This window comes from Gossypium arboreum, unplaced genomic scaffold (genome assembly GCF_025698485.1).
Source record: "Gossypium arboreum isolate Shixiya-1 unplaced genomic scaffold, ASM2569848v2 Contig00169, whole genome shotgun sequence".
Lineage (NCBI taxonomy): Eukaryota > Viridiplantae > Streptophyta > Magnoliopsida > Malvales > Malvaceae > Gossypium > Gossypium arboreum.
The window spans coordinates 68331-89159 of record NW_026440298.1 but is presented as its reverse complement, the minus strand read 5'-3'; the positions used below and the strand labels follow the sequence as shown (position 1 = coordinate 89159).

The 20829-nt window shown below is 35.9% G+C and overlaps 17 non-coding genes and 28 pseudogenes across 17 annotated transcripts; all 45 read right to left on the bottom strand.

Moving 5' to 3' along the window:
• Positions 1-157: 157 nt before the first annotated feature.
• On the bottom strand, positions 158-277 carry LOC128287848 (5S ribosomal RNA). Its single transcript, XR_008278550.1, has one exon. It is a non-coding gene; the product is annotated as a 5S ribosomal RNA (ribosomal RNA).
• A 168-nt stretch (positions 278-445) lies between these two features.
• Positions 446-562, bottom strand: LOC128288167 (5S ribosomal RNA; annotated as a pseudogene).
• A 180-nt stretch (positions 563-742) lies between these two features.
• On the bottom strand, positions 743-861 carry LOC128288117 (5S ribosomal RNA; annotated as a pseudogene).
• A 470-nt stretch (positions 862-1331) lies between these two features.
• LOC128288127 (5S ribosomal RNA) lies at positions 1332-1450 on the bottom strand (annotated as a pseudogene).
• Positions 1451-1620: 170 nt separating this feature from the next.
• LOC128288148 (5S ribosomal RNA) lies at positions 1621-1740 on the bottom strand (annotated as a pseudogene).
• A 173-nt stretch (positions 1741-1913) lies between these two features.
• LOC128288139 (5S ribosomal RNA) lies at positions 1914-2030 on the bottom strand (annotated as a pseudogene).
• Positions 2031-2202: 172 nt separating this feature from the next.
• LOC128287827 (5S ribosomal RNA) lies at positions 2203-2321 on the bottom strand. The gene has a single exon (XR_008278529.1). It is a non-coding gene; the product is annotated as a 5S ribosomal RNA (ribosomal RNA).
• Positions 2322-2498: 177 nt separating this feature from the next.
• LOC128288112 (5S ribosomal RNA) lies at positions 2499-2617 on the bottom strand. The gene has a single exon (XR_008278672.1). It is a non-coding gene; the product is annotated as a 5S ribosomal RNA (ribosomal RNA).
• A 175-nt stretch (positions 2618-2792) lies between these two features.
• LOC128288219 (5S ribosomal RNA) lies at positions 2793-2908 on the bottom strand (annotated as a pseudogene).
• A 172-nt stretch (positions 2909-3080) lies between these two features.
• On the bottom strand, positions 3081-3197 carry LOC128288187 (5S ribosomal RNA; annotated as a pseudogene).
• A 172-nt stretch (positions 3198-3369) lies between these two features.
• On the bottom strand, positions 3370-3487 carry LOC128288188 (5S ribosomal RNA; annotated as a pseudogene).
• A 173-nt stretch (positions 3488-3660) lies between these two features.
• On the bottom strand, positions 3661-3781 carry LOC128288102 (5S ribosomal RNA; annotated as a pseudogene).
• Positions 3782-3953: 172 nt separating this feature from the next.
• On the bottom strand, positions 3954-4072 carry LOC128288001 (5S ribosomal RNA). The gene has a single exon (XR_008278660.1). It is a non-coding gene; the product is annotated as a 5S ribosomal RNA (ribosomal RNA).
• Positions 4073-4246: 174 nt separating this feature from the next.
• LOC128288033 (5S ribosomal RNA) lies at positions 4247-4366 on the bottom strand (annotated as a pseudogene).
• Positions 4367-4538: 172 nt separating this feature from the next.
• On the bottom strand, positions 4539-4656 carry LOC128288159 (5S ribosomal RNA; annotated as a pseudogene).
• Positions 4657-4829: 173 nt separating this feature from the next.
• Positions 4830-4949, bottom strand: LOC128288230 (5S ribosomal RNA). The gene has a single exon (XR_008278686.1). It is a non-coding gene; the product is annotated as a 5S ribosomal RNA (ribosomal RNA).
• Positions 4950-5119: 170 nt separating this feature from the next.
• LOC128287789 (5S ribosomal RNA) lies at positions 5120-5239 on the bottom strand. Its single transcript, XR_008278491.1, has one exon. It is a non-coding gene; the product is annotated as a 5S ribosomal RNA (ribosomal RNA).
• A 173-nt stretch (positions 5240-5412) lies between these two features.
• On the bottom strand, positions 5413-5531 carry LOC128288079 (5S ribosomal RNA; annotated as a pseudogene).
• Positions 5532-5702: 171 nt separating this feature from the next.
• On the bottom strand, positions 5703-5819 carry LOC128288138 (5S ribosomal RNA; annotated as a pseudogene).
• Positions 5820-5992: 173 nt separating this feature from the next.
• LOC128287950 (5S ribosomal RNA) lies at positions 5993-6113 on the bottom strand. Its single transcript, XR_008278652.1, has one exon. It is a non-coding gene; the product is annotated as a 5S ribosomal RNA (ribosomal RNA).
• Positions 6114-6285: 172 nt separating this feature from the next.
• On the bottom strand, positions 6286-6404 carry LOC128288153 (5S ribosomal RNA; annotated as a pseudogene).
• A 167-nt stretch (positions 6405-6571) lies between these two features.
• Positions 6572-6688, bottom strand: LOC128288137 (5S ribosomal RNA; annotated as a pseudogene).
• A 172-nt stretch (positions 6689-6860) lies between these two features.
• On the bottom strand, positions 6861-6977 carry LOC128288149 (5S ribosomal RNA; annotated as a pseudogene).
• A 174-nt stretch (positions 6978-7151) lies between these two features.
• LOC128287927 (5S ribosomal RNA) lies at positions 7152-7269 on the bottom strand. Its single transcript, XR_008278629.1, has one exon. It is a non-coding gene; the product is annotated as a 5S ribosomal RNA (ribosomal RNA).
• Positions 7270-7441: 172 nt separating this feature from the next.
• LOC128288196 (5S ribosomal RNA) lies at positions 7442-7562 on the bottom strand. Its single transcript, XR_008278682.1, has one exon. It is a non-coding gene; the product is annotated as a 5S ribosomal RNA (ribosomal RNA).
• A 176-nt stretch (positions 7563-7738) lies between these two features.
• LOC128287984 (5S ribosomal RNA) lies at positions 7739-7857 on the bottom strand. Its single transcript, XR_008278658.1, has one exon. It is a non-coding gene; the product is annotated as a 5S ribosomal RNA (ribosomal RNA).
• Positions 7858-8034: 177 nt separating this feature from the next.
• Positions 8035-8153, bottom strand: LOC128287860 (5S ribosomal RNA). Its single transcript, XR_008278562.1, has one exon. It is a non-coding gene; the product is annotated as a 5S ribosomal RNA (ribosomal RNA).
• Positions 8154-8325: 172 nt separating this feature from the next.
• On the bottom strand, positions 8326-8442 carry LOC128288247 (5S ribosomal RNA; annotated as a pseudogene).
• Positions 8443-8613: 171 nt separating this feature from the next.
• On the bottom strand, positions 8614-8730 carry LOC128288195 (5S ribosomal RNA; annotated as a pseudogene).
• A 468-nt stretch (positions 8731-9198) lies between these two features.
• Positions 9199-9317, bottom strand: LOC128288123 (5S ribosomal RNA; annotated as a pseudogene).
• A 176-nt stretch (positions 9318-9493) lies between these two features.
• On the bottom strand, positions 9494-9612 carry LOC128287888 (5S ribosomal RNA). Its single transcript, XR_008278590.1, has one exon. It is a non-coding gene; the product is annotated as a 5S ribosomal RNA (ribosomal RNA).
• A 173-nt stretch (positions 9613-9785) lies between these two features.
• On the bottom strand, positions 9786-9904 carry LOC128288083 (5S ribosomal RNA; annotated as a pseudogene).
• A 176-nt stretch (positions 9905-10080) lies between these two features.
• On the bottom strand, positions 10081-10197 carry LOC128288135 (5S ribosomal RNA; annotated as a pseudogene).
• Positions 10198-10368: 171 nt separating this feature from the next.
• Positions 10369-10487, bottom strand: LOC128288078 (5S ribosomal RNA; annotated as a pseudogene).
• Positions 10488-10957: 470 nt separating this feature from the next.
• LOC128287938 (5S ribosomal RNA) lies at positions 10958-11078 on the bottom strand. The gene has a single exon (XR_008278640.1). It is a non-coding gene; the product is annotated as a 5S ribosomal RNA (ribosomal RNA).
• Positions 11079-11255: 177 nt separating this feature from the next.
• On the bottom strand, positions 11256-11373 carry LOC128288170 (5S ribosomal RNA; annotated as a pseudogene).
• A 458-nt stretch (positions 11374-11831) lies between these two features.
• LOC128288189 (5S ribosomal RNA) lies at positions 11832-11950 on the bottom strand (annotated as a pseudogene).
• A 175-nt stretch (positions 11951-12125) lies between these two features.
• On the bottom strand, positions 12126-12244 carry LOC128288208 (5S ribosomal RNA; annotated as a pseudogene).
• A 460-nt stretch (positions 12245-12704) lies between these two features.
• LOC128288158 (5S ribosomal RNA) lies at positions 12705-12822 on the bottom strand (annotated as a pseudogene).
• Positions 12823-19148: 6326 nt separating this feature from the next.
• On the bottom strand, positions 19149-19267 carry LOC128287936 (5S ribosomal RNA). The gene has a single exon (XR_008278638.1). It is a non-coding gene; the product is annotated as a 5S ribosomal RNA (ribosomal RNA).
• Positions 19268-19444: 177 nt separating this feature from the next.
• LOC128288106 (5S ribosomal RNA) lies at positions 19445-19563 on the bottom strand. Its single transcript, XR_008278671.1, has one exon. It is a non-coding gene; the product is annotated as a 5S ribosomal RNA (ribosomal RNA).
• A 177-nt stretch (positions 19564-19740) lies between these two features.
• On the bottom strand, positions 19741-19859 carry LOC128287902 (5S ribosomal RNA). The gene has a single exon (XR_008278604.1). It is a non-coding gene; the product is annotated as a 5S ribosomal RNA (ribosomal RNA).
• Positions 19860-20038: 179 nt separating this feature from the next.
• LOC128287808 (5S ribosomal RNA) lies at positions 20039-20157 on the bottom strand. Its single transcript, XR_008278510.1, has one exon. It is a non-coding gene; the product is annotated as a 5S ribosomal RNA (ribosomal RNA).
• A 177-nt stretch (positions 20158-20334) lies between these two features.
• On the bottom strand, positions 20335-20451 carry LOC128288212 (5S ribosomal RNA; annotated as a pseudogene).
• A 174-nt stretch (positions 20452-20625) lies between these two features.
• LOC128287968 (5S ribosomal RNA) lies at positions 20626-20745 on the bottom strand (annotated as a pseudogene).
• Between the last annotated feature and the right edge of the window lie 84 nt (positions 20746-20829).

The following is a 20829-nucleotide window of genomic DNA, read 5'->3' as shown; positions in this document are numbered from 1 at the left end:
TCTATTTATATAAAGGCTACCCCTGATCGCGCTTGAGCCTCGAATTTGAATTTAAATCGACCAAATAACGTTTGAGTGATTTATTAGTAAATAACTAATTAGTTAAGCGATGAGATATTAAAAAAATAGAAAAAAATCTAATGAGATATAAAATTGGAGGGTGCAACACGAGGACTTCCGAAGAGGTCACCCATCCTAGTACTACTCTCGCCCAAGCACGCTTAGCTGCGGAGTTCTGATGGGATCCGGTGCATTAGTCTTTGGTATGATCGCACCAAATTCTTGCGTATTCTATTTATATAAAGGCTACCCCGATCGCGCTTGAGCCTCGAATTTGAATTTAAATCGACCAAATAACGTTTGAGTGATTTATTAGTAAATAACTAATTAGTTAAGCGATGAGATATTAAAAAATAGAAAAAAATCTAATGAGATATAAAATTGGAGGGTGCAACACGAGGACTTCCGGGTCACCCATCCTAGTACTACTCTCGCCCAAGCACGCTTAATCTGCGGAGTTACGATGGGATCCGGTGCATTAGTCTTTGGTATGATCGCACCCGTCAATTCTTGCGTTCTTGCGTATTCTATTTATATAAAGGCTACCCACGATCGCGCTTGAGCCTCGAATTTGAATTTAAATCGACCAAATAACGTTTGAGTGATTTATTAGTAAATAACTAATTAGTTAAGCGATGAGATATTAAAAAATAGAAAAAAATCTAATGAGATATAAAATTGGAGGGTGCAACACGAGGACTTCCGGAGGTCACCCATCCTAGTACTACTCTCGCCCAAGCACGCTTAATCTGCGGAGTTACGATGGGATCCGGTGCATTAGTCTTTGGTATGATCGCACCCGTCAATTCTTGCGTATTCTATTTATATAAAGGCTACCCATCGCGCTTGAGCCTCGAATTTGAATTTAAATCGACCAAATAACGTTTGAGTGATTTATTAGTAAATAACTAATTAGTTAAGCGATGAGATATTAAAAAAATAGAAAAAAATCTAATGAGATATAAAATTGGAGGGTGCAACACGAGGACTTCCTGAGGTCACCCATCCTAGTACTACTCTCGCAAGCAAGCAAACACGCTTAGCTGCGGAGTTACGATGGGATCCGGTGCATTAGTCTTTGGTATGATCGCACTTAAAATCAATTCTTGCGTATTCTATTTATATAAAGGCTACCCACGATCGCGCTTGAGCCTCGAATTTGAATTTAAATCGACCAAATAACGTTTGAGTGATTTATTAGTAAATAACTAATTAGTTAAGCGATGAGATATTAAAAAAATAGAAAAAAATCTAATGAGATATAAAATTGGAGGGTGCAACACGAGGACTTCCTGTGAGGTCACCCATCCTAGTACTACTCTCGCCCAAGCACGCTTAATGCGGAGTTACGATGGGATCCGGTGCATTAGTCTTTGGTATGATCGCACCGTCAATTCTTGCGTATTCTATTTATATAAAGGCTACCCCGATCGCGCTTGAGCCTCGAATTTGAATTTAAATCGACCAAATAACGTTTGAGTGATTTATTAGTAAATAACTAATTAGTTAAGCGATGAGATATTAAAAAATAGAAAAAAATCTAATGAGATATAAAATTGGAGGGTGCAACACGAGGACTTCCGAGAGGTCACCCATCCTAGTACTACTCTCGCCCAAGCACGCTTAATCTGCGGAGTTACGATGGGATCCGGTGCATTAGTCTTTGGTATGATCGCACCGTCAATTCTTGCGTATTCTATTTATATAAAGGCTACCCACGATCGCGCTTGAGCCTCGAATTTGAATTTAAATACGACCAAATAACGTTTGAGTGATTTATTAGTAAATAACTAATTAGTTAAGCGATGAGATATTAAAAAAATAGAAAAAAATCTAATGAGATATAAAATTGGAGGGTGCAACACGAGGACTTCCGGAGGTCACCCATCCTAGTACTACTCTCGCCCAAGCACGCTTAATGCGGAGTTACGATGGGATCCGGTGCATTAGTCTTTGGTATGATCGCACCCGTCAATTCTTGCGTATTCTATTTATATAAAGGCTACCCCTGATCGCGCTTGAGCCTCGAATTTGAATTTAAATCGACCAAATAACGTTTGAGTGATTTATTAGTAAATAACTAATTAGTTAAGCGATGAGATATTAAAAAATAGAAAAAAATCTAATGAGATATAAAATTGGAGGGTGCAACACGAGGACTTCCCAGGAGGTCACCCATCCTAGTACTACTCTCGCCCAAGCACGCTTAACTGCGGAGTTCTGATGGGATCCGGTGCATTAGTGCTGGTATGATCGCACCCGTCAATTCTTGCGTATTCTATTTATATAAAGGCTACCCCTGATCGCGCTTGAGCCTCGAATTTGAATTTAAATCGACCAAATAACGTTTCGAGTGATTTATTACGTAAATAACTAATTAGTTAAACGATGAGATATTAAAAAAAATAGAAAAAAATCTAATGAGATATAAAATTGGAGGGGTGCAACACGAGGACTTCCCAGGAGGTCACCCATCCTAGTACTACTCTCGCCCAAGCACGCTTAACTGCGGAGTTCTGATGGGATCCGGTGCATTAGTGCTGGTATGATCGCACCCGTCAATTCTTGCGTATTCTATTTATATAAAGGCTACCCCTGATCGCGCTTGAGCCTCGAATTTGAATTTAAATCGACCAAATAACGTTTCGAGTGATTTATTACGTAAATAACTAATTAGTTAAGCGATGAGATATTAAAAAATAGAAAAAAATCTAATGAGATATAAAATTGGAGGGGTGCAACACGAGGACTTCCGGAGGTCACCCATCCTAGTACTACTCTCGCCCAAGCACGCTTAATCGGAGTTACGATGGGATCCGGTGCATTAGTCTTTGGTATGATCGCACCGTCAATTCTTGCGTATTCTATTTATATAAAGGCTACCCCTGATCGCGCTTGAGCCTCGAATTTGAATTTAAATCGACCAAATAACGTTTGAGTGATTTATTAGTAAATAACTAATTAGTTAAGCGATGAGATATTAAAAAAATAGAAAAAAATCTAATGAGATATAAAATTGGAGGGTGCAACACGAGGACTTCGAGGTCACCCATCCTAGTACTACTCTCGCCCAAGCACGCTTAATCTGCGGAGTTACGATGGGATCCGGTGCATTAGTCTTTGGTATGATCGCACCCGTCAATTCTTGCGTATTCTATTTATATAAAGGCTACCCCTGATCGCGCTTGAGCCTCGAATTTGAATTTAAATCGACCAAATAACGTTTGAGTGATTTATTAGTAAATAACTAATTAGTTAAGCGATGAGATATTAAAAAATAGAAAAAAATCTAATGAGATATAAAATTGGAGGGTGCAACACGAGGACTTCGAGAGGTCACCCATCCTAGTACTACTCTCGCCCAAGCACGCTTAATCATGGAGTTACGATGGGATCCGGTGCATTAGTCTTTGGTATGATCGCACCCGTCAATTCTTGCGTATTCTATTTATATAAAGGCTACCCCTGATCGCGCTTGAGCCTCGAATTTGAATTTAAATCGACCAAATAACGTTTGAGTGATTTATTAGTAAATAACTAATTAGTTAAGCGATGAGATATTAAAAAAATAGAAAAAAATCTAATGAGATATAAAATTGGAGGGTGCAACACGAGGACTTCCTGTGAGGTCACCCATCCTAGTACTACTCTCGCCCAAGCACGCTTAATCTGCGGAGTTACGATGGGATCCGGTGCATTAGTCTTTGGTATGATCGCACCGTCAATTCTTGCGTATTCTATTTATATAAAGGCTACCCACGATCGCGCTTGAGCCTCGAATTTGAATTTAAATCGACCAAATAACGTTTGAGTGATTTATTAGTAAATAACTAATTAGTTAAGCGATGAGATATTAAAAAATAGAAAAAAATCTAATGAGATATAAAATTGGAGGGGTGCAACACGAGGACTTCCCAGGAGGTCACCCATCCTAGTACTACTCTCGCCCAAGCACGCTTAACTGCGGAGTTCTGATGGGATCCGGTGCATTAGTGCTGGTATGATCGCACCCGTCAATTCTTGCGTATTCTATTTATATAAAGGCTACCCCTGATCGCGCTTGAGCCTCGAATTTGAATTTAAATCGACCAAATAACGTTTGAGTGATTTATTAGTAAATAACTAATTAGTTAAACGATGAGATATTAAAAAAATAGAAAAAAATCTAATGAGATATAAAATTGGAGGGGTGCAACACGAGGACTTCCCAGGAGGTCACCCATCCTAGTACTACTCTCGCCCAAGCACGCTTAATCATGGAGTTACGATGGGATCCGGTGCATTAGTCTTTGGTATGATCGCACCCGTCAATTCTTGCGTATTCTATTTATATAAAGGCTACCCCTGATCGCGCTTGAGCCTCGAATTTGAATTTAAATCGACCAAATAACGTTTGAGTGATTTATTAGTAAATAACTAATTAGTTAAGCGATGAGATATTAAAAAATAGAAAAAAATCTAATGAGATATAAAATTGGAGGGTGCAACACGAGGACTTCCAGAGGTCACCCATCCTAGTACTACTCTCGCCCAAGCACGCTTAATCATGGAGTTACGATGGGATCCGGTGCATTAGTCTTTGGTATGATCGCACCCGTCAATTCTTGCGTATTCTATTTATATAAAGGCTACCCCTGATCGCGCTTGAGCCTCGAATTTGAATTTAAATCGACCAAATAACGTTTGAGTGATTTATTAGTAAATAACTAATTAGTTAAGCGATGAGATATTAAAAAAATAGAAAAAAATCTAATGAGATATAAAATTGGAGGGTGCAACACGAGGACTTCCTAGGAGGTCACCCATCCTAGTACTACTCTCGCCCAAACACGCTTAACTGCGGAGTTCTGATGGGATCCGGTGCATTAGTCTTTGGTATGATCGCACCCAATTCTTGCGTATTCTATTTATATAAAGGCTACCCCGATCGCGCTTGAGCCTCGAATTTGAATTTAAATACGACCAAATAACGTTTGAGTGATTTATTAGTAAATAACTAATTAGTTAAGCGATGAGATATTAAAAAAATAGAAAAAAATCTAATGAGATATAAAATTGGAGGGTGCAACACGAGGACTTCCCAAGAGGTCACCCATCCTAGTACTACTCTCGCCCAAGCACGCTTAACTGCGGAGTTCTGATGGGATCCGGTGCATTAGTCTTTGGTATGATCGCACCCGTCAATTCTTGCGTATTCTATTTATATAAAGGCTACCCACGATCGCGCTTGAGCCTCGAATTTGAATTTAAATCGACCAAATAACGTTTGAGTGATTTATTAGTAAATAACTAATTAGTTAAGCGATGAGATATTAAAAAAATAGAAAAAAATCTAATGAGATATAAAATTGGAGGGTGCAACACGAGGACTTCCTGTGAGGTCACCCATCCTAGTACTACTCTCGCCCAAGCACGCTTAATGCGGAGTTACGATGGGATCCGGTGCATTAGTCTTTGGTATGATCGCACCCGTCAATTCTTGCGTATTCTATTTATATAAAGGCTACCCCGATCGCGCTTGAGCCTCGAATTTGAATTTAAATCGACCAAATAACGTTTGAGTGATTTATTAGTAAATAACTAATTAGTTAAGCGATGAGATATTAAAAAATAGAAAAAAATCTAATGAGATATAAAATTGGAGGGTGCAACACGAGGACTTCCGGAGGTCACCCATCCTAGTACTACTCTCGCCCAAGCACGCTTAATGCGGAGTTACGATGGGATCCGGTGCATTAGTCTTTGGTATGATCGCACCCGTCAATTCTTGCGTATTCTATTTATATAAAGGCTACCCACGATCGCGCTTGAGCCTCGAATTTGAATTTAAATCGACCAAATAACGTTTGAGTGATTTATTAGTAAATAACTAATTAGTTAAGCGATGAGATATTAAAAAAATAGAAAAAATCTAATGAGATATAAAATTGGAGGGGTGCAACACGAGGACTTCCCAGGAGGTCACCCATCCTAGTACTACTCTCGCCCAAGCACGCTTAACTGCGGAGTTCTGATGGGATCCGGTGCATTAGTGCTTTGGTATGATCGCACCCGTCAATTCTTGCGTATTCTATTTATATAAAGGCTACCCCTGATCGCGCTTGAGCCTCGAATTTGAATTTAAATCGACCAAATAACGTTTGAGTGATTTATTAGTAAATAACTAATTAGTTAAGCGATGAGATATTAAAAAATAGAAAAAAATCTAATGAGATATAAAATTGGAGGGTGCAACACGAGGACTTCCGGAGGTCACCCATCCTAGTACTACTCTCGCCCAAGCACGCTTAATCTGCGGAGTTACGATGGGATCCGGTGCATTAGTCTTTGGTATGATCGCACCAATTCTTGCGTATTCTATTTATATAAAGGCTACCCCGATCGCGCTTGAGCCTCGAATTTGAATTTAAATCGACCAAATAACGTTTGAGTGATTTATTAGTAAATAACTAATTAGTTAAGCGATGAGATATTAAAAAATAGAAAAAAATCTAATGAGATATAAAATTGGAGGGTGCAACACGAGGACTTCCGGAGGTCACCCATCCTAGTACTACTCTCGCCCAAGCACGCTTAATGCGGAGTTACGATGGGATCCGGTGCATTAGTCTTTGGTATGATCGCACCCCGTCAATTCTTGCGTATTCTATTTATATAAAGGCTACCCCGATCGCGCTTGAGCCTCGAATTTGAATTTAAATCGACCAAATAACGTTTGAGTGATTTATTAGTAAATAACTAATTAGTTAAGCGATGAGATATTAAAAAATAGAAAAAAATCTAATGAGATATAAAATTGGAGGGTGCAACACGAGGACTTCCAGAGGTCACCCATCCTAGTACTACTCTCGCCCAAGCACGCTTAATGCGGAGTTACGATGGGATCCGGTGCATTAGTCTTTGGTATGATCGCACCCGTCAATTCTTGCGTATTCTATTTATATAAAGGCTACCCACGATCGCGCTTGAGCCTCGAATTTGAATTTAAATCGACCAAATAACGTTTGAGTGATTTATTAGTAAATAACTAATTAGTTAAACGATGAGATATTAAAAAAATAGAAAAAAATCTAATGAGATATAAAATTGGAGGGGTGCAACACGAGGACTTCCAGGAGGTCACCCATCCTAGTACTACTCTCGCCCAAGCACGCTTAACTGCGGAGTTCTGATGGGATCCGGTGCATTAGTGCTGGTATGATCGCACCCGTCAATTCTTGCGTATTCTATTTATATAAAGGCTACCCCTGATCGCGCTTGAGCCTCGAATTTGAATTTAAATCGACCAAATAACGTTTGAGTGATTTATTAGTAAATAACTAATTAGTTAAGCGATGAGATATTAAAAAATAGAAAAAAATCTAATGAGATATAAAATTGGAGGGTGCAACACGAGGACTTCCTGAGAGGTCACCCATCCTAGTACTACTCTCGCCCAAGCACGCTTAACTGCGGAGTTCTGATGGGATCCGGTGCATTAGTGCTTTGGTATGATCGCACCCGTCAATTCTTGCGTATTCTATTTATATAAAGGCTACCCCTGATCGCGCTTGAGCCTCGAATTTGAATTTAAATCGACCAAATAACGTTTGAGTGATTTATTAGTAAATAACTAATTAGTTAAACGATGAGATATTAAAAAAAATAGAAAAAAAATCTAATGAGATATAAAATTGGAGGGGTGCAACACGAGGACTTCCCAGGAGGTCACCCATCCTAGTACTACTCTCGCCCAAACACGCTTAATTGCGGAGTTCTGATGGGATCCGGTGCATTAGTGCTGGTATGATCGCACCCGTCAATTCTTGCGTATTCTATTTATATAAAGGCTACCCCTGATCGCGCTTGAGCCTCGAATTTGAATTTAAATACGACCAAATAACGTTTCGAGTGATTTATTCCGTAAATAACTAATTAGTTAAACGATGAGATATTAAAAAAATAGAAAAAAATCTAATGAGATATAAAATTGGAGGGGTGCAACACGAGGACTTCCTAGGAGGTCACCCATCCTAGTACTACTCTCGCCCAAGCACGCTTAACTGCGGAGTTCTGATGGGATCCGGTGCATTAGTGCTGGTATGATCGCACCCGTCAATTCTTGCGTATTCTATTTATATAAAGGCTACCCACGATCGCGCTTGAGCCTCGAATTTGAATTTAAATCGACCAAATAACGTTTGAGTGATTTATTAGTAAATAACTAATTAGTTAAGCGATGAGATATTAAAAAATAGAAAAAAATCTAATGAGATATAAAATTGGAGGGTGCAACACGAGGACTTCCTGGAGGTCACCCATCCTAGTACTACTCTCGCCAAGCACGCTTAATGCGGAGTTACGATGGGATCCGGTGCATTAGTCTTTGGTATGATCGCACCCGCCAATTCTTGCGTATTCTATTTATATAAAGGCTACCCCGATCGCGCTTGAGCCTCGAATTTGAATTTAAATCGACCAAATAACGTTTGAGTGATTTATTAGTAAATAACTAATTAGTTAAGCGATGAGATATTAAAAAAATAAAAAAAATCTAATGAGATATAAAATTGGAGGGTGCAACACGAGGACTTCCGGAGGTCACCCATCCTAGTACTACTCTCGCCCAAGCACGCTTAATGCGGAGTTACGATGGGATCCGGTGCATTAGTCTTTGGTATGATCGCACCGTCAATTCTTGCGTATTCTATTTATATAAAGGCTACCCACGATCGATCGCGCTTGAGCCTCGAATTTGAATTTAAATCGACCAAATAACGTTTGAGTGATTTATTAGTAAATAACTAATTAGTTAAGCGATGAGATATTAAAAAAATAGAAAAAAATCTAATGAGATATAAAATTGGAGGGTGCAACACGAGGACTTCCGGAGGTCACCCATCCTAGTACTACTCTCGCCCAAGCACGCTTAATCATGAGTTACGATGGGATCCGGTGCATTAGTCTTTGGTATGATCGCACCCGTCAATTCTTGCGTATTCTATTTATATAAAGGCTACCCCTGATCGCGCTTGAGCCTCGAATTTGAATTTAAATCGACCAAATAACGTTTGAGTGATTTATTAGTAAATAACTAATTAGTTAAGCGATGAGATATTAAAAAAAATAGAAAAAAATCTAATGAGATATAAAATTGGAGGGGTGCAACACGAGGACTTCCCAGGAGGTCACCCATCCTAGTACTACTCTCGCCAAAGCACGCTTAATCTGGAGTTACGATGGGATCCGGTGCATTAGTCTTTGGTATGATCGCACCCGTCAATTCTTGCGTATTCTATTTATATAAAGGCTACCCCTGATCGCGCTTGAGCCTCGAATTTGAATTTAAATCGACCAAATAACGTTTGAGTGATTTATTACGTAAATAACTAATTAGTTAAACGATGAGATATTAAAAAAATAGAAAAAAAATCTAATGAGATATAAAATTGGAGGGGTGCAACACGAGGACTTCCCAGGAGGTCACCCATCCTAGTACTACTCTCGCCCAAGCACGCTTAACTGCGGAGTTCTGATGGGATCCGGTGCATTAGTGCTGGTATGATCGCACCCGTCAATTCTTGCGTATTCTATTTATATAAAGGCTACCCCTGATCGCGCTTGAGCCTCGAATTTGAATTTAAATACGACCAAATAACGTTTGAGTGATTTATTAGTAAATAACTAATTAGTTAAGCGATGAGATATTAAAAAATAGAAAAAAATCTAATGAGATATAAAATTGGAGGGTGCAACACGAGGACTTCCTGAGAGGTCACCCATCCTAGTACTACTCTCGCCCAAGCACGCTTAATGCGGAGTTACGATGGGATCCGGTGCATTAGTCTTTGGTATGATCGCACCCCAATCAATTCTTGCGTATTCTATTTATATAAAGGCTACCCCTGATCGCACTTGAGCCTCGAATTTGAATTTAAATACGACCAAATAACGTTTGAGTGATTTATTAGTAAATAACTAATTAGTTAAGCGATGAGATATTAAAAAAATAGAAAAAAATCTAATGAGATATAAAATTGGAGGGTGCAACACGAGGACTTCCGGAGGTCACCCATCCTAGTACTACTCTCGCCCAAGCACGCTTAATGCGGAGTTACGATGGGATCCGGTGCATTAGTCTTTGGTATGATCGCACCCGTCAATTCTTGCGTATTCTATTTATATAAAGGCTACCCCGATCGCGCTTGAGCCTCGAATTTGAATTTAAATCGACCAAATAACGTTTGAGTGATTTATTAGTAAATAACTAATTAGTTAAGCGATGAGATATTAAAAAATAGAAAAAAATCTAATGAGATATAAAATTGGAGGGTGCAACACGAGGACTTCCTGTGAGGTCACCCATCCTAGTACTACTCTCGCCCAAGCACGCTTAATGCGGAGTTACGATGGGATCCGGTGCATTAGTCTTTGGTATGATCGCACCCGTCAATTCTTGCGTATTCTATTTATATAAAGGCTACCCCTGATCGCGCTTGAGCCTCGAATTTGAATTTAAATACGACCAAATAACGTTTCGAGTGATTTATTAGTAAATAACTAATTAGTTAAGCGATGAGATATTAAAAAAATAGAAAAAAATCTAATGAGATATAAAATTGGAGGGTGCAACACGAGGACTTCCTGTGAGAGGTCACCCATCCTAGTACTACTCTCGCCCAAGCACGCTTAATGCGGAGTTACGATGGGATCCGGTGCATTAGTCTTTGGTATGATCGCGCAAATCAATTCTTGCGTATTCTATTTATATAAAGGCTACCCCTGATCGCGCTTGAGCCTCGAATTTGAATTTAAATACGACCAAATAACGTTTGAGTGATTTATTAGTAAATAACTAATTAGTTAAACGATGAGATATTAAAAAATAGAAAAAAATCTAATGAGATATAAAATTGGAGGGGTGCAACACGAGGACTTCCCAGGAGGTCACCCATCCTAGTACTACTCTCGCCCAAGCACGCTTAACTGCGGAGTTCTGATGGGATCCGGTGCATTAGTGCTTTGGTATGATCGCACCCGTCAATTCTTGCGTATTCTATTTATATAAAGGCTACCCCTGATCGCGCTTGAGCCTCGAATTTGAATTTAAATACGACCAAATAACGTTTCGAGTGATTTATTCCGTAAATAACTAATTAGTTAAACGATGAGATATTAAAAAAATAGAAAAAAATCTAATGAGATATAAAATTGGAGGGGTGCAACACGAGGACTTCCCAGGAGGTCACCCATCCTAGTACTACTCTCGCCAAGCACGCTTAATGCGGAGTTACGATGGGATCCGGTGCATTAGTCTTTGGTATGATCGCACCGTCAATTCTTGCGTATTCTATTTATATAAAGGCTACCCCTGATCGCGCTTGAGCCTCGAATTTGAATTTAAATACGACCAAATAACGTTTGAGTGATTTATTAGTAAATAACTAATTAGTTAAGCGATGAGATATTAAAAAATAGAAAAAAATCTAATGAGATATAAAATTGGAGGGTGCAACACGAGGACTTCCGGAGGTCACCCATCCTAGTACTACTCTCGCCAAGCACGCTTAATGCGGAGTTACGATGGGATCCGGTGCATTAGTCTTTGGTATGATCGCACCGTCAATTCTTGCGTATTCTATTTATATAAAGGCTACCCCGATCGCGCTTGAGCCTCGAATTTGAATTTAAATCGACCAAATAACGTTTGAGTGATTTATTAGTAAATAACTAATTAGTTAAGCGATGAGATATTAAAAAATAGAAAAAAATCTAATGAGATATAAAATTGGAGGGTGCAACACGAGGACTTCCGGAGGTCACCCATCCTAGTACTACTCTCGCCCAAGCACGCTTAATCTGCGGAGTTACGATGGGATCCGGTGCATTAGTCTTTGGTATGATCGCACTAAATCAATTCTTGCGTATTCTATTTATATAAAGGCTACCCCGATCGCGCGCTTGAGCCTCGAATTTGAATTTAAATCGACCAAATAACGTTTGAGTGATTTATTAGTAAATAACTAATTAGTTAAGCGATGAGATATTAAAAAAATAGAAAAAAATCTAATGAGATATAAAATTGGAGGGTGCAACACGAGGACTTCCTGGAGGTCACCCATCCTAGTACTACTCTCGCCAAGCACGCTTAATCTGCGGAGTTACGATGGGATCCGGTGCATTAGTCTTTGGTATGATCGCACCCAAATCAATTCTTGCGTATTCTATTTATATAAAGGCTACCCCGATCGCGCTTGAGCCTCGAATTTGAATTTAAATCGACCAAATAACGTTTGAGTGATTTATTAGTAAATAACTAATTAGTTAAGCGATGAGATATTAAAAAAATAGAAAAAAATCTAATGAGATATAAAATTGGAGGGTGCAACACGAGGACTTCCGGAGGTCACCCATCCTAGTACTACTCTCGCCAAGCACGCTGCGGAGTTACGATGGGATCCGGTGCATTAGTCTTTGGTATGATCGCACCCGTCAATTCTTGCGTATTCTATTTATATAAAGGCTACCCCTGATCGCGCTTGAGCCTCGAATTTGAATTTAAATACGACCAAATAACGTTTGAGTGATTTATTAGTAAATAACTAATTAGTTAAACGATGAGATATTAAAAAAATAGAAAAAAATCTAATGAGATATAAAATTGGAGGGTGCAACACGAGGACTTCCTGAGGTCACCCATCCTAGTACTACTCTCGCCCAAGCACGCTTAATCATGGAGTTACGATGGGATCCGGTGCATTAGTCTTTGGTATGATCGCACCCGTCAATTCTTGCGTATTCTATTTATATAAAGGCTACCCCTGATCGCGCTTGAGCCTCGAATTTGAATTTAAATACGACCAAATAACGTTTCGAGTGATTTATTAGTAAATAACTAATTAGTTAAGCGATGAGATATTAAAAAATAGAAAAAAAAGAAAAAAGCCCATTTGAACCTTAGGAATAGATTAGGATACAAGTGACATGTCACTAGGATGTTGAGCATCGAACTTCGTTGAATTGAGTCAGAGTTCACTTATGGATGGAATGTCGAACTCGTTGAGTTTGAGTCAGAGTTAAGTGAGATGTAACTAGGCATCGAACTCGTTGAGTTGAGTCCGAGTTCACTTATGGATCTGACGCAGAGCCTCGTTGAGTTGAGTCAGGAGTTAAACTTATGGGCGGTTACATGATTGCTTGATTGAATATGTGGCACTTATGTACAATTTATCAAGTGTATCAAATTATATTCGATGTGTTCAGCGGGTAAGTTCTACTCAAATGGAGGAATATTAGAGATGTAAAGAGGCGTATTGGTAAGTGATGATGAAATGGATATTTTGGACGGGTATGTATTTAACCCTCGGGTTGAGTATTGATACAACCACGATAAGGTAATAAGATGATGAAAATGATTAAAAATGTGATATGTGTTTTAGTGATACATGCTAAAGTTGATTGGTATGTTTGTTTGTTAAGTTACTTATTATTTGCATATGAACTTACTAAGCATTTATGCTTACTCCTCCTTCTTATTCATTGTAGTTTTGGACAAGCCCATCTCGGTGTCGGGATAGGTTGAAGGCTCAGTCCACACTATCAGGAAGACTTTTGGTAAATGGCTTGTAAATTTAAGTATGGCATGTATAGCAATATACCTATTTTGTGTAAATGATCTTATGGTATGGTTGTGGAATGGTAATGATATGAATCACTCCAATAGCTTTATCAAGGTTCCAGAGTCCATTATCAATTAATTAACTCAAATTGAATTAAATTACATATTAGTGACATCAATAGAAATTTAAAGATACAATGAAATAAAAATAGTAGATATCATACACATATAATGACTATGACGAGTGAGCAATAGCATGATCATAGTAGGTATGATTGCACATTAGTTATCAATTCTATATTATCAATCACGTATATGAGACAATTATTGAAATACCAATAATAAGTCTTTCATATTATATAGTAGTTACAGATTACAATTAAAGAATAAATAAAAGTGACAATCATTAGAATGTAATATCGAAGTCATCAGATCCATTAAAGTTACGAGTAGTAATCGGATGCACGTATATTCAATCAGATCAATCATAGATCACGATTGCAATCTGACGATATCTATAGCACGCAATGTCTCCTTAGAATATCTCTAAATAATATATGCAATAGTCGAATTTAATTTATAAAATAGTAATAGTACGATTATCAAATAATTAGTAAAATGAAAATAATGATTAGAGTCGCCAATTAAGTCAAATCACACATACATGCACTGAGACTTTCATACATAGTTCGATATAGCAGATATGAGACTATTATAATAATTGACATATGATTTATTCACTAAAAGCTGCATCATGATTTGATTCAAAATCAACATTAGTGATTTATCGATTAAATTAATGTATACATTCGAGATAAAATCAGAAAAATAATTGGATAATGAGGTAGAATTAACGCACTAGTCAGCACCTATATAGTCACCAAGATTCAGTTAACAGGCATATCGCTATATGATAAGTTAATGGCACTATTATCTATTCAAATTAGCTAATTATAATTCGATAAACCTGAATTATATCAAGGTATCAATAATATGAATAGTAATAATTATATGATACGATATAAATAATCGCAATGATTAGTAGAATAGATCTCAATACGACATATTAATACCGAGACTTACCAGTCTTATTACATTCACCTATAACCTGGATCATATAATAGTCATAATGTAAATTCGATTATTCAAGTACCTCATGATATAATCTGACTACTTATCTAATTATCATTATATCAAGAGGTATATACGATATAATGATGATATTAAAGAGATCAATTACGCAAATGAGCATTAGAGTTACTGAGCACATCGAATCGACATCATTATCCACAATAGATTCATGATTTGAGAATAGAATTAACGAATAATATGAAGTAGATTCACATACATCGATAATTGATTAACAGCAAAACAGTTCAGCATTATCATATTGATAATAGATTATATAGTATCAACAATCTTACTTGATCCATTGATCAGAGATCCAAGAATATGATTAGATCATCGATACCAATTGCTGTATGAATTAGTAATGAACGTTGAGAATTTAATAATAGCACGATTGAATAGACTATTAACTCAAATACACAGTTAAAATAACGTAGTAATATAGAAAACGTAATGTAATGAATAGCTAAATAGATTGAAAGTTATACATCATAAATACCCGCATTCACCTAATCAGATAATACCAAGTAGATGCTCAGATCTTAGATTCAAATGTTACAAAATACTGATGAATATTAAATGACGAATCGCATTCGAGTGATCTATCATTTGAATCATTAATATCCACAATTAGATATGATTGAAATAGTTGAGGATAGAAATATAATTAGGATAAATATCAAGATCTAGCATTGATTATCAAATGAACTTATTAGCACAATTCATACATTAAAGGCACCAGTTTGTATATAATTCTAATCTAATGAGTAAATTACATCATACATCGCAGTGAATATGTAATAGTCAACGCTAATGACAATTATAAGCTATATTAGATCTAATAGTCTGATTGATCATAATAACTAGAGTATTAAATATGATACAATAGATTTAAACCATGAGCTAATTTATAGATAATTAAGTAAGATATTAAGAGTAATTAGTTAATAGATATAAAATAGATTTGAATAGAATTAATAACAGCTAAACGAATCGATCAAGATAACTCAACAATATTCAGACTTATCCTACAGTGCATATGAGTCTGATGAGTATTTAAGTCTCAAATTAAATTATAGTAATCGAGAAACTCGCATCGTAATTAACTAACTATTAAACGATAATTGGAAATAAAGTTAATTGATGATTATTAAATATAGAATCATTGATAAAAATAATGAAACGAGATTAAAGTAGATTAGTAGATAATACCAATGCATCGCAATGAGTAATCGATCAATTATGATAGTTATCGACGCAATAATTCTGCATTATTTAAAGCTAATCGTACGCAACTGAGCATCATATAATTACGAAATACGTATATTATGACTTAGAATCGAGTTTACTCAATATATGAATATCAAACATTAATGAATAAAGTTAACAATAGATATTCACGTAATACATTAAATACAAAGCATAAATGTGAAGTTATTTAAATGACATATAGACAGATTCTACAATCAATATTAAATATCATATAAGGCATAATCGAGTAATCGATGGACATAATCTACATAATTAGTCAACGGCTATTAAGTGAATTAAATGAATAATAGTGTAGATATGAACAATCTCAATACTATATCAACACATCAGATCTTAAGTAATGAACTAATATCTAAGATAGACTTAATTAGAGATTAATTAGAAATTACGCATATCTTAACACGATAGGATATCTACGTACATGTATAGTAAATTAAAATAGCTTAGGAATTAATAGAAAATATAGATAGTTATGATCAATTAGTGATAATCGAGTATACTAGTAAACGATATTAGATTAAGTAGCAATCCTCACTAGCTAGATACTATTCGTAATGACCTAAAAGGCTATCGATGATCAATTGCGTTAATACGCAAAGCAGGATTATTTATATAGGTCAAATCTATTATAACATACATTATATATCAGCTCAAATTAATGTTAGATAATCATAAGTGAATGATGATTTAAGATGCAATACTGAATTCCAAGCGATTAAATAGAGTCTATGAATACTGTGACGAAGTCAATTGATTAATACAACATAGCTTATGATTAGAATCTAATATCGTAAACTGATATAATAACATGAACATAATGATAATTAAGTCTAATCGATATCAAGTTCATAATATAAAAATACCAAGATTAAGAATATAAATGATCAACATGATTATAGTATCAGATTCACACTATAATTCAGATACATCCATATGCAAACTAACTCAAAGAGTTATATAGTCAATCTTGAGCAATTTAATATTACATAAAGTCTATAAGTACTAATTTATAATAAACTATAATCATGAGATTATAACAAAAGTAAACTAGATAATGACTAAGTAACATCAGTCAGATCCCAGCGTAATCTACGAATCGCACATTAAATGTGACGTTATGACTTCATAATCTTGCAATCTATTCAAAGGCACCTATGATTATGATTCCAGATATTCTAATTACAATTAATACAATAATAATTATGTTAATAATTGAAATACATTATAAAAGACATATGAAGTAATCAATTAAATGTTAAAATCAAAGACTATAGACTCTACAATACACTTACATGTCGAACTTTGAACATATTTGGATCGCTAGTCTATATCGCACCAATCTGCATCTGTACTTCTCAAATTGACCTTAGATGACGATTAATATCATTAATTAATGATATAGATTAATTAAATAATAATTAAAGTGAACTGATAACAAATACATGTAATGACTGTATAAGAGCTAATGATTAGCAATCACAGATGAATTAACATATACATGTCATGATTGACTGACACATATGCTGATATCACTAATTAGTCATGTTTAGTAATATTGTAAGATACAATTATAATGATGATTATAAAATAAGAGTAAATGAGTTCAAATAGATTGTAATAGTACCAAAACATATATTTCGACAAGAGTATACGAGACTCAGATCACTATGTGAATATCAGACAATTACGCATATGTACATAATCTACCGTCATTCGATCCAATTCTAATTTATTAAATACGACCATTGATTGACGTGATCATATCTTAATATAGATAATTGATTAAACATGAATAAAAATTGAAATAATGATGAATAAGATAATAATCAAACCGAGATATACATATACTCAGATCAATCGAGTTACATCGCAGATTCAGTTAATCGGTTAAATGTTGATCATGATAATATGGTATGAAGATTACATTTCATTATATCATAGCACCAATTAGTCGATACCAATTATTTAAATCAATAAATTTAAGATTATTAATGATAACTAATAGACTAAGCGAATTAATCAAAGTACCGAATACTTAGTACATATAATGAGAGAATCAAATTACGAATAAATCTGGATAGACTACTAGTTCACAGCCAGATTCAGAGTCAATCTGCAGTCTTATGATTATCCAATGACTCTTACGCATATTTAAGTCATCATCGATTATTCGATATTATTAGATGATAAATATCAATTAATATAATCAGTAAATGATTGGCATAATCAGATATAACAATAAACAAGTGAATTAGTACCGATTAATACTGATCGAGTTCAAAGCGTAATTTATTCATACATCCTATAAGCGTTGAAGATCCACCAATGACGATCTTCACTTATTCGCTAATCATACAGTTATGATATTGAGAATAGCAAAATAGTTAAGTGAATATAGATAATAATTATACAAGATGATATGCAACCAATATTAAATGAATACTAAATATCAATCGAGATTTCAAGTACCCATATATTCGTCAATATCACAGATAATCATCATGAATCGACTTAGTGCTTAAGATTATAATTGACCCATTTATTAGATCTCCAAACTTAATTTGATTAAAGACGACAATTAGATGTAATGATTATCAAATTTGGATTTATTAGAACTAGTCAATAACTTGAACAACTGAATAATGACATACAGATCGAGCTTTCGATAGACTCTGACTACTGAACATGATTAGCTGAGTTACTATACGACTTGTAACATCTCATTAAGACATCCATATTCATTTCGATTGAGTAAATATTACTGTGTTAATAAATGATACATAATATAAATGACGAATATGCGTTTAAGATTACACCTTGAAAGTATCGACATAGTTCATCCATAGTTGTATATGAATTCATCATGTGTCAATCTGATATATATTCTAAGTTAATTAAGTCGTCACATGATATTGACTGCCATACTGCATTCTATTCTTCTAAAGGCTATCCCTGATCGTACTTGAGCGTCGAATTTCAATTTAAAAACGACCAAATAGCGTTTCGAGTGATTTATTTCGTGAATAACTAATTAGTTAAATGATGAGATATAAAAAAAATAGAAAAAAATTAAATGAGATATAAAATTGGAGGGGTGCAATAAGAGGACTTCCCAGGAGGTCACCCATCCTAGTACTACTCTAGCCCAAGCACGCGTAACTGCAGAGTTCTGATGGGATCCGGAGCATTAGTGCTAGTATGGTCGCAACCATCAATTCTTGCGCTTTGTATTTATGTAAAGGCTACCGCTGATTGCACTTGAGCCTCGAATTTGAATTTAAATACAACCAAATAGTGTTTCGATTGAGTTATTTCGTAAATAACTAATTAGTTAAACGATGAGATATAAAAAAAATAGAAAAAAATTAAATGAGATATAAAATTAGAGGGGTGCAATACGAGGACTTCTCAGGAGGTCACCCATCCTAGTACTACTCTAGCCCAAGCACGCTTAACTGCGGAGTTCTGATGGGATCCGGAGCATTAGTGCTGGTATGATCGCACTCATCAATTCTTGCGCTTTGTATTTATGTAAAGGCTACCGCTGATCGCACTTAAGCCTCGAATTTGAATTTAAATACGACCAAATAGCGTTTCGAGTGATTTATTTCGTAAATTAGTAATTAGTTAAACGATGAGATATAAAAAAAGTGGAAAAAAATTAAATGAGATATAAAATTAGAGGGGTGCAACACGAGGACTTCCCACGAGGTCACCAATCCTAGAACTACTCTCGCCCAAGCACGCTTAACTGCAAGGTTCTTATGGGATCCGGTGCATTAGTGCTGGTATGATTGCACCCGTCAATTCTTGCGCATTCTATTTATATAAAGGCTAACCCTGATCGCACCTGAGCCTCGAATTTGAATTTAAATACGACCAAATAACGTTTAGAGTGATTTATTTCGTAAATAACTAATTAGTTAAACGATGAGATATAGAAAAAAATGGAAAAAAAATTAAATGAGATATAAAATAGGAGGGGTGCAACACGAGGATTTCTCACCAAGTCACCCATCCTAGTACTAATCTCGCCCAAGCACGCTTAACTGCGGAGTTCTGATGGGATCCGGTGCATTAGTGCTGTTATGATCGCACTCGTCAATTCTTCTGCATTCTATTTATATAAAGGCTACCCCTTATCGCACTTGAGCTTCGAATTTGAATTTAAATACGACCAAATAGCGTTTCGAGTGATTTATTTCGTAAATTAGTAATTAGTTAAACGATGAGATATAAAAAAAATAGAAAAAAATTAAATGAGATATAAAATTAGAGGGGTGCAACACGAGGACTTCCCACGAGGTCACCAATCCTAGAACTACTCTCGCCCAAGCACGCTTAAATGCGGAGTTCTGATGGGATCCGCATTAGTCTTTGGTATGATCTTACCCACAATTCTTGCGCATTCTATTTATATAAAGGCTACCCATATCGCACATGAACCTCGAATTTGAATTGAAATACGACCAAATAATGTTTCGAGTGTCTTATTTCGTAAATAACTAATTAGTTAAACGATGCGATATAAAAAACTGGAAAAAAATTAAATGAGATGTAAAATAGGAAGGGTGCAACACGAGGACTTCTTACCAAGTCACCCATCCTAGTACTACTCTCGCCCAAGCACGCTTAAACTGCGGAGTTCTGATGGGATCCGGTGCATTAGTGCTAGTATGATCGAACTCGTCAATTCTTGCGCATTCTATTTTTGCAAAGGCTACCCCTGATCGTACTTGAGTGTCGAATTTCAATTTAAATACGAATAAATA